Source organism: Neofelis nebulosa, chromosome 1, assembly GCF_028018385.1.
Source record: "Neofelis nebulosa isolate mNeoNeb1 chromosome 1, mNeoNeb1.pri, whole genome shotgun sequence".
NCBI classification, from domain to species: Eukaryota; Metazoa; Chordata; class Mammalia; order Carnivora; family Felidae; genus Neofelis; species Neofelis nebulosa.
The window spans coordinates 43,949,089-43,961,561 of NC_080782.1; the positions used below are offsets into that span (position 1 = coordinate 43,949,089).

Sequence of the window (12,473 nt, forward strand, 5' to 3'; positions counted from 1 at the left end):
TCCTTGCTCTCGATCTCGAGTCTGCCCGCTGCCCTCGCCCTCCGTTTCCCCTCCCGAGCTAAGATCCCACTGCAAAGCAGAGACCCCGCCCCATGTTCTTATAGGACCTGGTAGAATCCATGTCCACCCGGGCCTGGTGCCAGCAGCTACAGAAGAGCAAGTGCCACACCAGCAGTGCGACACCAACCCCCGCCTTCTGAACACAGAAACAGCCGGGAACGAAGTGGCAACCGCTCAGACCTCTGTCCTAAGCAAGAGCTCAGCTGAGGGGTGCCCTGGGCTCCCACAGCCGGCCCCAATAGCCTGGGAGTACCCGCTGGGGGTACCAGAAGGTCCCATCTGGGGCAGAAAGGGGCCCAGATAGATGGGAGGCCAGGCGGCAACCACAGAGTGTGAGGATGGAAAAGATGCTGTTGAACCTGAAGCAGCCCCAAAGAGGAGGACATGGTGTGATGAGGTGACAGAAGAAGAGCCAAGTGGGTGTGGTGGGGAGGAGGGGGGGGGGGGGCAGAAGTGTGGGCTCAAATCACAGCCTCCATCTGAGAAGAAAAGAACTGAAAGAGGTTGGACTTGGAATTGAACTTGCATTCCAGCTCCTGCACCCAAGTGTTCTGGCCCATCTGAGACTGTCTTGTGATGAGCCGTGGGCTGGTTCCAGGAGGGGGCTCCCAGGCCCTCCAAATGACACAAGCTTGCATAACCTGTAACGTGTGCAGAACACCTAGCAGTGCCCCATGCTTTGTTTTTCCATCTGATTGTCACAACAGCCGTGGGAAGATGACAGGGCTGATGTCTATTTGCCAGATGAGGAAACTGAGGCCCCTGGGGAACTTTAATAAGCTCAAGCTAAGGCTGCTGGGCACTGGCTGCACACTGCGGGAAGTGAAGTTCTCCCTGCCCCCGAGGGAAAAGCCTGAGTGGATCTCTGGTACCTGGAGTCAGGAGGTCCCAGGTAGCCAACGGCCACATCCCCAGGCAGAGGCAGGGGCTGCCAGGGATGCCAGTGGGAAGGGGCAACAGAGGGCCGAAGGGAAGGGGTCTCTAGGAAGGAAGGCACAGGACAGAAAGTCAGAAGGTGCTAGCATCTACTCTGCTGCCCACTTTCATGGCCATAGGCAAGCCTGCCCACTCTCTGCACGCCGGGTCCTCGTGTGCACAGGGAGGAGCCTGGACTAGAGAGAAACATGGTAATGTCGTAGGGCGGGCCTAAGGATCAACCAAGACCCAAGCCCCGGGAGCCAGCAGCAAGGCAAGGAAAGAGAGGGGGCCCAACACACCGGAGGTAGCACAGCCGTGGAGTCAGGAAGAAAGGGTCCCAATACAGGGCATGGGTGATGCAGGTGAGGCACACAGCGTGTAACACTGAAAGGGGTGCTCGAGCGCAAGCACGGGACCCGGAGCAGGAGCCCCCCTCAGGTGCGGCACCAGGGGGCGTCACCTGTGCTGACCCCTCCCGAGTCCCAGCTCTGTCTACCCCTGCAGGCTGTGTGCCCCTTCTGAGCCTCAGCTGCCTCTGTTGCACAACAGGAATAACAAGAGAACCCACCTGCTGTCAGACTAAAGAAATTAATCGCAAACATATATGTACAGTTGGAAGGGAGTTCTCACTTTCTACTTCATACTTCCTGGTTACTTGATTTACTCAACAAGAAACATTCATTTTATAATAAAATTTCCAAAGTAATTATGATGTGTGTATAGCACCTAGTTAAGTGCCTGGCACGCAGTGGGTTCTTAGTAAAAGGTTGGGGCAGCCCCATAACTCCAGCCCACTGATTTAGGGCCAAGTCTCCCCCACTCCCATATACCCCCCCTTTTAACGGAGTTTTTACGTTCCTCTGCCAGCTCGGTAAGCTAGGTCGTGACACCACTGAATTTCTGGTAACTGCAAAAAAAATCGTTGAGCACGACACTGGTACAACCACAGCTAATGGAGACGCAGCTCTGAAAAGCCGAAGGTACCACACTCACCAAAGACTGCGAAGCATCTAAGCCTCCCTTTCCTCAACTGTAAATGGAAATATCCTCCAACCCTCCCCCCCACCGCACCCCCACCGCCCGGGATGAGAGGAAGTCATGAAAGCACCTTGCAAAGTAAAGCAAACATCTCTTTGTGTTCGTACTTTATGATGATCTCCAATCCTCCCCACCCATTTCACCATCAGGGAAACTATGGACCCAGGGCCATCCATCAAAGAGCAAGCTGTGCCCTCTTGATGACCATCAGCAAGGACACAGCACCTACTTTAGAGGGCGTGTACTTGGGAGCACGCCCTGGCATCCTTGTCAGTGAGGACTTAATGCACTCTTTGCAACAATTCGGTAATCAAGAGGCTGCATGTAAAAACAAGGAACTGGGCCCAGAAGTCATGGGATCGAGGCAACGTCCACCAGAGCAAACATCTTCCCCTCGCTGGGCTTCAGTTTCCTAAAAAGAGGGGCCTGTATCTGCAACACTAGCAATAACATAAGGGATTGACTAGACAATCTTTTTTTTTTTTTTTTTTTTTTAACATTTTTTATTTATTTTTGGGACAGAGAGAGACAGAGCATGAACGGGGGAGGGGCAGAGAGAGAGGGAGACACAGAATCGGAAACAGGCTCCAGGCTCCGAGCCATCAGCCCAGAGCCCGACGCGGGGCTCAAACTCACGGACCGCGAGATCGTGACCTGGCTGAAGTCGGCCGCTTAACCGACTGCGCCACCCAGGCGCCCCCAGACAATCTTTAAGGCCCCTTCTAGTTCTGATATTCCAGAACTTACAATTTATCATTGCCCCTTTCTGTAACCGTCTGACCTTGAGAAGGCTGCTCTCCTCAGCTCCAATCCCTCCTAATTCCCAAGTGGATTCCCCTGAACCAAGAGTCTTCCCACAAGTGCTATCAGAGTGCCTCTGCCGCCCCCAAGAGCAGTCAGAGAGCCCCAAATGATGTCTGCAGCCCTTCGCTGGGTCCTCCCTGCCTCCCTAGCATGCACCCAGGCTCCAGTCCAGCTTGAGGACTGTGTCCCTCAAACACAGCACACATCTCCTCTGAGTCCTTCTTCCTCCCGTCCCCTGTGCTGCCTCACCCACAGAGGGAGCCCCACTGGCTCCACTCAGCCTCCAAGATGCAGGCTCCCCATCATGAGCCTGGGGACAAGACCGTGGACCAGAACCATCATCTGGCTGGCACCACTGCAAAAGGAGGAGAAGGAGCATCTGACGCAAGCTGGGAGAGGACCTGGCAGTTAAGTGCTACCATATGCCAGGCACGGGGCTGTATCATTATGCACACTGCTTCATTTTCTCCTCACCATAGAGATGAAAACTGTCCCTGTTTTCCAGCAAGGAAACCAATCTTCTCAGCTAGATAGTGTTATCTCTATTTTTCAGGTAAGGAAGCCAACTCAGAGAGGTTAAGTCACTTGCCTAAAAACACATAGCTGGTGAGTGGCAGAACAAATAATCCAGGCTCAATCTGTCGGACTCCAACACTGGGTGCCCTTTCCACTGGCCCGCACCGCCTGAGAGACAAGGGGCTGAGGCACAGTGGGAGGAAACCAGTCCTGCCGTCTGGCTATCTGGAACATGTTCCCCAGTTCCCAGCACCTGCCTCCATGCATCTCTAATTTTGTATACAACCAGGCCCCAGTCTGCCCTTGATCACCTGCAGTCACCAGGGCTTAGAATCTCAGGCTGGAAGGAAGCTCAGGGGAAATTCAGTCCTGTACTTATCCAGTCCCCAGGGGAGCCAAGGGACTCCAGATGACCATCTTAGGGACCCAACTTCCTCCCTAAGAACCCTCCCCTGGGTAACCAACACTGGCTGTGGTTAGACTACTCCCAGTTCGACTTCTACCAGCCCTCACTTTACCCTCTGGGGTCCTCTAGAATAAGGAACAAGATGCCCCTCTTCTCCAGTTCAGCCCTGCAGAGATTTGGAACCTACAGCATTCTCTTGAAGCTGATTAGACCCCGTTCCCTGTGCTGTTCCTTGAGGGACTGGCTTCTAGACCCCTCCCCCATCTACCACCCTCAACCCTCTACCACTACCCTATCCGTAGCTGGTCCTGAAATTGGACACAACACTCCAGGTGTGGTTTACCTGACCAAACAGAAGAACTTTCACCTCCACCTTTTTAGGTATTGTGTTTCTCTTGATACAGCCTTGTGTACATTTGTTTTTCTTGTAGCTGGGTCACCCACAGCGTGGAATGTTGTTTCTCAATGACGTCAACACCTGCTTGTACGCCTGATCAGCTGAGAACAAAGTTCTCATAGAAAAGTAATGCTTGAAGTTTCAATCATCTACAGGACCAGAGGTAACTGACTATATCAGTAATCCTCTGTCTAAGAATCCAGAAATTTTTGCGTCACTGCCCACAGGAGCTGAACAAAAGTGTGCACTGCCACATGCTTTGTAACTGCGAAATGTCCTAAACGTCCACCAGGGAGGCACTGGTTTTATAAACCCTGGTGCATTCACTCGCTGGAATACTATGCAGTCATCAAAAAGAACGGGGCAGACTGATGTGCAATGACATCAAAACATGTCCATAAAATATCGTTAGGGATAAAAAGCAAAGTATAATACAATACTATTTTTGTATTTCTTTTTAAAGTTTATTTATTTTTTTTAGTAATTCCTACACCCAGTGTGGGGCTCCAACTTATGAACCTGAGATCAAGAGTTGTATGTTCTTCTGGCTGAGCCAGCCAGGCACTCCAGGATACCACTTTAAAAAAAACCCACATACAACTGCATGTGTGTCTATATGTACGTACATGTACGTGTAGATACACAGACACGTACACGTCTATGTACATACATGTGTGTAAAATCTTAAATCACATAGAAAAAGGTTTGGAAAGATGCACACCAAGCTGCTGTAGCAGCTCTAGAGAGGGACTTGGGATAGGGACTAGAAACAAAAGAAACTTTTATTTTACCTATAAAACTGAAACTCTTTTCAAGGGAAATCTAGTCCTGTTCTATTTTAAAAATACAGTCGGGGGGCACCTGGGTGGCTCAGTAGGTTGAGCGTCTGACTCTTGATTTTGACTCAGGTCATGATCCTAGGATCATGGGATTGAGCCCCACGTCGGGCTCTGTGCTGAGTGTGGAGCCTGCTTAGGATTTTCTGTCTCTCTTTCTCTTTCTCCACCCCCCCCCCACCATGTGCACGTGCACACTCTTTCTATGCATAAAAAAATAAAAATACAGTGGGGATAGGGGAAGGGAAAAAGAAGGAGAAAGAAGACATCTTTCTTTTTTTAAATTTTTAAAAAATGTTTATTCATTTTTGAAGGAGAGAGAGACAAAGCGTCAGCAGGGGAGGGGCAGAGAGAGAGGGAGACACAGAATCCGAAGCAGGCTCCAGACTACGAGCTGTCAGCACAGAGCCTGATGCGGGGCTCGAACTCACAAGCTGTGAGATCATGACCTGAGCTGAAGTCGGAAGCTTAACTGACTGAGCCACCCAGGTGCCCTGAAAGAAGATACCTTTCATTTTTTACTTTATGCCTTTTATATTGCTTTAGTTCTGGGGAATTTTCCTCTGATGAGAATGCCATTGTAACTTTTTTAAAGGGATATCTTAAAATAAGTTTTAAAAATTTAATTGTCTTGGGGCACCTGGGTGGCTCAGTCAGTTGAGCGTCCAACTTCGGCACAGGTCATGATCTCACGGTTCGTAAGTTTGAGCTTCATATCGGGCTCTCTGCTGTCAGCACAGAGACAACTTCGGATCTTCTATACCACCTCCCCCCCCCCCCCCCACAACCACCTCGGCCTGTCTCCCTCTCTCTCTCTCTCTCTCTCAAAAATATATAAACATCAAAAAAAATTTTTTAAGTTCTGACAAGGTCATGACAATAGGGAAGGCCCATTCTTCTGGCACCAAATGAGGCCTGGAGGGCTGCGGGAAGGGGTGAGAGCTCATTATGTACCTGCTTCATATGGACAGACAAAGTTATAGGGATTTGATCACAAGAAAATTCCAGGAGCAAGTTTTCTAGTCAGGAAAGTCAGTGAATGGAGAGTTGGCAACTGTAGAGGCGAGTTTCAACCTGGAACCTACTGGAAAGGATCTGGCTTTGGGAAGGCCAGGGCTGGCCTTTAGATGACAAAGGTGGGAAGAGAAGCAACAGACTTTGGATAACCACCCTCAACTGGGAACGGTACAAAGCTCCCCGCCCACCGCCTGTGGGTCCTCACAGCAGGAACACCTGCTTTGCTGGAGAGGAAGCAGAGTCCAGACAGGTGCAGAGCTTGGCTCAAGGCCACACGATTGCCAAAGGACAAAGCAGAACCCACACCTGATCATCTATCACTGGTCCCACCCTGTACTCCTTGCTGCCGAAAGCTTCCTAAGAGGGGTTGAGAGAGCAGCCCCAGCAACCCCAGCCCATGTTCCTTCCATCCAGTGCGTGCCTCCTCTCAGCTCCTGCGATCCACAGGTACACACACTCCGCACCTAGAAGCCAGCTTCCATCCCAGCGGCTGGGACATCACTTGGCCCAGAAGGAGTGCCTCAACTATCAGCCATGGGGACAAAGGGTACCAGGTCCACCCTTAGACAAAAGGAACTTGGCTGGCCTTCTGTCTCCCAGTCCCCAATATGCCCAAAGCTGGTTAGCCAATGAAGGCTTTCTCCAACTCTGTAACTACCCCTCCAAGGGGGAAGGGGACAACCTGTAGGAATTTCCCTTCTCGGGGACGTCTGGGTGGCTCAGTCAGTTTAAATGTCCGACTTTGACTCAGGTTATGATCTCACGGCTTGTAGGTTCGAGCCCCGTGTTGGGCTCTGTGCTGACAGCTCAGAGCCTGGAGGCTGCTTCCGATTCTGTGTCTCTCTCTGTCTCTGCCCCTCCCTTGCGTGCGTGCTCTCTCTCTCTCTCTAAAAAAAAAAAAAAAAAGAAAAGAATTTCCCTTCTCTACATATGGTGGAAGGAGGGCTCAAACCCTGGCTCAGTTCCTTGCCAGGTGACCCTGAACATACTACCCTTGTTCCTCCCCATGGAAATGCTGGGAGGACCAACTAGGAACCACAGAGCTCCTTGCAGACCTTAAAGTACAACCCCAGCAGAAGCCACAGTGACTAGGAAGGGGACAGCTGGACAGGGGTGAGACCACTCAGATAAGAGCCAAAGATATTTTGTTCTAGAAGCAAAGGCTGGAAACTACCTAATGAAGAAGAAAACGAATACACTGGGGCAAGTTCATACCAGGGAATACATTACAGCCATGAAAATGAATGAACTACAGCCAGAGATACAAACATGAATGGATCTCACAAATGCAATATTAGGCAAAACACAGTATCAGGCAAAACAATGCATACGGACAGTATGATAACATTTGAATAGCATTTTTAAACATATGAAATTACTACATATTGTTTAAGGACATATATATGTATAATAAAACTATAGAGAAACATAAGAGAATAAACCCTCAATCAGAACACTTGCTACTTCCATAAAGGGGATGATCAAGGAGAAATTTCAGGTGTACAGGATCTGGATCTCTTAAGCCGGATGGGTGGGTGCCTGGTGTATGCACGTTACCTTCTAGGTCTGAAAGATCCCTTCATATTCTCTAAATGTCAGTGTTGCCATGCTTAGACCTCTGTTCTTCTTCCCAGGGGTTGGGGGATGGGGGAACACGTGCAGAGGCAGAAGTGGGGACGGAGGGACCAGCGTTCCTCAGACCACTGATGAAGCTGGCCACGAGGAAGGCACAGGACGATGGCCTGTCAGTCGGTGGAAAGTGGAGCGAGTACTCTCCAGTGTGGGTGGAGACCAAACCAAAGGCCCCTGACTCATGGGACACTCCCCACGCCCGCCCTAAAAATACCAGCTCTGGCCTCTAAGTATGACTCCTTGGTGACACAACTCCTACAGCACCCCCACCCTCCCCCCCCACACACACACACATATCTGCCAGGCCACCCGGTTTGTCCACCCTGTAGGTGTTCAAGAACACAGGGAACAGCTTCAGGGTGAGGTCCCTGGGGAGAGAGGAGCTCAGCCCTGCCTGGGGACAAAGAGCCAGCTGTTCCTCAGGCCAGTCATCTGTTCCTTTCAGAAGAGTGACTGTCCTGGGCCAGTCATGGGGAAAAAACATCAAAAACTTCCTGCAACTAACCGGCCATCGTGGCTGCCAAGGTCTATCTCTGGAGGTTGGGGAGCTCTGCTCCACAGAACCAACGGAGCTGCTCCCTGCTTCCCTGAGCCTCCTTTTTGGGAACTCTCCAGAGGGTCCCAGACACCCTCCTTTCAAAGAGGGACGCGGAAAAGAGAAGCAGGCACTTCGGGCAGGCAGGGGTACAGCAAGGAGGCGTGGGCAGGGTGGACCCAGAAAGGCCTGGCCTGGCGGGAAGAGCCAGAGAGAGGGCAGGCAGCCCGGTCAGTGGGGTACAAAGTTTTTAGGGCTGAAGGAGAACATTCTAAGACACCAGCAAGTGGACTGCCTTCATTTTGCAGTAACACCAAAGCCAGCAGAGGAAGAAGACCTACCTGCCCAAGGCTGCCCAGGATGGTGGGGACACAGAGGGGAGGCAGACCTAGGCTTTCTGGGGCTCGCTGGGCACCCTCTTCCCACGCGGAACCATGCCTGCCCTCCCTCAAAGCGGTCGGGTGGGCAATGAGGGAAAAGGAGGTGAGACCGGGGGAACCTGCACCTGGGGCAGGGGTTGCCCACAAAATCAAACCATCCATAACATGGGAAGAGGCTGCCTACAGGCAGTAGTGCACTCCCTGACCCTGGGGATGGGGTCAAGCTGAGGCTGAAGGACCACCTGCTGGGGTGCGAGGTGCTGTTGAGGGACTTCAGGCCAGATGTCTGCTGTGCGTGCGTGTAAGTGTCCACTATTCCAAACAGGGATGGAAAGGCATCTGACACAGAGCAGAGGACAACCCATCCAGACAGGACACAACATGATCCACAAGTGGCAGAGGGGTTAAAGCCGGTTATCCCCAAACATGGAGTATCGGACCATCTCTATCATTGTCCTACTGAAATCCCTTCAACATCCTTATGCCGATCATCACTAACAAGGTCAGCAGCTAGCACTGACTGATCACTTATCCCACATCGGCCCTGCGCTGTCCCATGAATTCGCAGCACGGGAGAAGACAGCGCTGACCTCAGAGAGCCTTACAGATGAGGAGGCAGGGGCTGCACCCTCTCAGGTGTGTCAAACTCTGAAGCACACGCTCTCCACCAGGGGTTCCCACCGTGCGCCACACCAGGCATGGGCACGACCCGCTGCCTCGGCCCCTCGGGGTACAGGGACCAGTATGCGTTTAACAAGCCACCCAGGTGCTCCACATGCGTGCTTACAGTTTGCCAGCCCTGCTGCTGGCAAGGCTTCCCAAGGCTGCCAACACTTCCCAAGGCTGCCAACAAGGGAGAAACCACCACTTCTCTGCCTGGTAGTCAAGACCTTCAGGGTTTTTCCTGGGCCAGCTGGTCAGCTCCCCCAACCCAGCAAAGCCTTACCCCCAATCCTCTACCCAGTCTACAAGTTCCAGAGGGGCTCAGGCCCCACTCTGCTCTCATCGTCTTCCTAGAGTCCGGCCTTGAAGTCACCTCCCTCCGGAAGCCTCCTGACCACCTGGTGCCCCCAAACTGCCCTGCACTCCAGTGAGACTTATGCCGGGCACTTGGGGGCACATGCTCAGAGCACATTTCTCTGCATTCCACTGCCAGTTCCCGGACGGCCAAGCTAGTTCCTTATGTACCCAAGCATCATGTTCCTCTGCAAGCACTGGGCACAAGGGTGGTCAGGAAAAGCGTGCTGGCTATCAGAGAGAGAGAAAAAAAAATCCCTTGGGGAGCACGTTCTGGTTCTCTGACTGACGCTGCCACTACCCTTCGGGGACAAGTGTGTTCCCATCTCCCCGCCTGGGTGAAATGCACCATTATTCTAGTTTCTTTTATTCTACGCATCCATTGAACCCCAGACACTTGTGTACCAAGAATGCACATGCACTAAAGTGGTTCCTGCTCTCATCCTTCTCTCCCGGGAAAAGAGAAAGACAACAGACAAGTAAACACTAAAAATTATTATATTCTAGACACTAAGCTCTGTACATATACTTTCTCAGTCGCAAATAAACAAGATTATTTCAGAGCATGATGAATGCATAAAAACATAATAGTAATACGACAGAAAGTGAAAAAAGGGGCTACTTTGCATAGAATGATCAGGGAAGGCCCCTTTAAAGAGGTGACATTTGAGCTGAGACTTGGCAGATAAGGAAGAACCAGCCACGTAAAGAAATGGGGAAAGGTGTTCCAGGCAGAAGAAACAGCACATACAAAGACCTCGAGTCAAGAACAAGCTTGGTGTGTTGGAGGGAAGACAAGCAGGCTGCAGGGGCTAAATTGCAGTGCAAACAGAAGTAATACCAAGCAGTACTCAGAGACAGAGGCAGACAGACGGCCTCCTACAAATGTGAGGGGCTCAAATGAGGTCGGCCCCATCCAGCCCAGGACATCTGGACCCCAACTCACAGGCAACATTAGGGTTAAGGGTATGAGTCAGACCCCTTAGCTTCCTGGGGCCCCAAAAGACCTGGTGCGGGCATAGGGGCAGGCACCACCCCTCAGCATGAGAGCCTCACGGGTACCCACAGGACACCCCGGGGTGGTGGAAAACAGGGCCACAGAAGTATGTAGAATACAGGACACTCACAACTGCAGCTTCCAGGGGGACATGATCAAGTGCTTCCATGAAGTGCCAGTTCCTGATTACACTATTTTCCCAGGACACAGAGAGGACAGACACCTTGGTCAGTGGAAAGAGAACAGGGCCATGCTGTTCAAGGCTTACTGGTCTTGGCCAAATCTTAACCTTTTGGGGTCTCGATTCCTCATTTGAAAACTGAGGCTACTAGTAGGCACTAGAGCTAATAGCAGTTAGAGCCGTTGAAAAGATTAAATGAGATACTGAAGGTGAAGCACTGTGCCCAGCACACAGTAAGTGTTCATAAATGTACACTGTCATCGTTACTGCCATTGGATTTTCACTGTCTCAGTTCTCTCTGCTGTAAAATAAGGAGATTAATCACGAGATTCCTGTGAGCTTGTACTAATAAATGTTCTAGCCTCTTAATGCAATATCCGTTGTCAGGAATACAAAAAAAAAAGAATCCTCTTTCCTGACTTCTCATAAGATGCTGAATTCCCCTCTACCACACCCTGCTGTTTGGAAAATAGATGTTGATTAAATTCTATTTTAATGATACTGTGAAATCAACATGATGCACTGGGAATCCACAGATTTCTCTGTACTGTCATTCTGCAAGGAAGTAGGGATGGATGTTGCTGATTCTTCTGTATCCGGCCCCCCAACCAAAACACAATCTCTCATTCAGTCGCACAAAACTCCCACCCACTTCCATACACACAATTAATGAATGTATAATGCAACCACTTCCATACACACCACCACCACACACACACACACACACACACACACACACAAATGTCCTACAGTGGAAGACTCATCCACGCGTAGAAACACATCCAAAATCACTCCCAGAAACTCACTACCGCTACCCTGCAAAATGCACACAAATGTTGCTTCCAACAGTGTGCAAAATTCGTTCAAAAGAAACTGAATAGCAGGGACTCTGAAGCCAAAGGCCCGGGTTCAACTCCTTACTTTGCAACTCCCTAGCTGTGTGACCCCAATCTCTAAGTGCCTCGATTCCCTAAACTGTAAAATGGGGATAATAATAATACTGATTTTAAGGGGAAATGTGACAATTACATGAGTTTAAAACATGTTAAAGGTTTAAATCAGCACTTGGAAAGCGCCCAATAACTTCGCCCAATAACTTCTTTTCCTCTTCCTTACATGTGCACACTGCTCCCAAGCTGGTCTCGCACACTGTAAACAGACCCACGCCAGCCCACTGTCCCCTAACCGGCGGCTCTGCACGCCCCGCACATTCGCCTGCACGCTGTTCCCAGACAGCGCTCACCCACGCAGTGCGCAGGCGCGCCCACCGCCCTCCGAGCCCTGCAGGGATTCGCCACGGCCCGACCCCAGCCACCCGGGCCTCACGCGCCGGGGCCCAGAAGCCGAGGAGCCCAGGCCACCGGGCCGGGCCTGACCTCCCCCTTCCTCCGTGCCGGGTCACTGCCGAGGCTCTGAACGGCCGGGTCCCGGACTCCCTTCCGCCCCACCCTCGCTCTGCCCGGCAGGCTTACCTGAGGGTGGGGGTCTTGGGACACAGCGCCCCGCTCTCCGCGCCCAGCCCCGGGTCCAGGGACAGGTTATGGGCCGCGGCCAGGATCTGGCCCTCAGAACTCCTCGGGCTCCCGGCCGGGGCGGAGGACCGCGCCGGGGACGAGGAAGTGTCGGGGGCTGGGCCACCCTACCCCTGGGAAAGTCCCCGGAGATCGACAGGCCGCTCGCCCAATCGCGCTACGCCGCCGGGGCGGGCCCGCGGCCGCGGGGGTGGGACGAAACGAGGT

At 51.8% G+C, this 12,473-nt stretch overlaps 1 protein-coding gene across 4 annotated transcripts in view; it reads right to left on the reverse strand.

Moving 5' to 3' along the window:
• Window positions 1–12,354, reverse strand: part of TNIP1 (TNFAIP3 interacting protein 1) — a 47,184-nt gene extending 34,830 nt beyond the window's left edge. For 3 of the 4 annotated variants that reach the window (XM_058720522.1, XM_058720512.1, XM_058720503.1), the window contains exon 1: window positions 12,207–12,354. The gene's annotated coding sequence lies outside the window, so the exon portion shown is untranslated. The remainder of the gene's footprint in view (window positions 1–12,206) is intronic. The other variant, XM_058720531.1, reaches the window with a different exon arrangement.
• Between the last annotated feature and the right edge of the window lie 119 nt (window positions 12,355–12,473).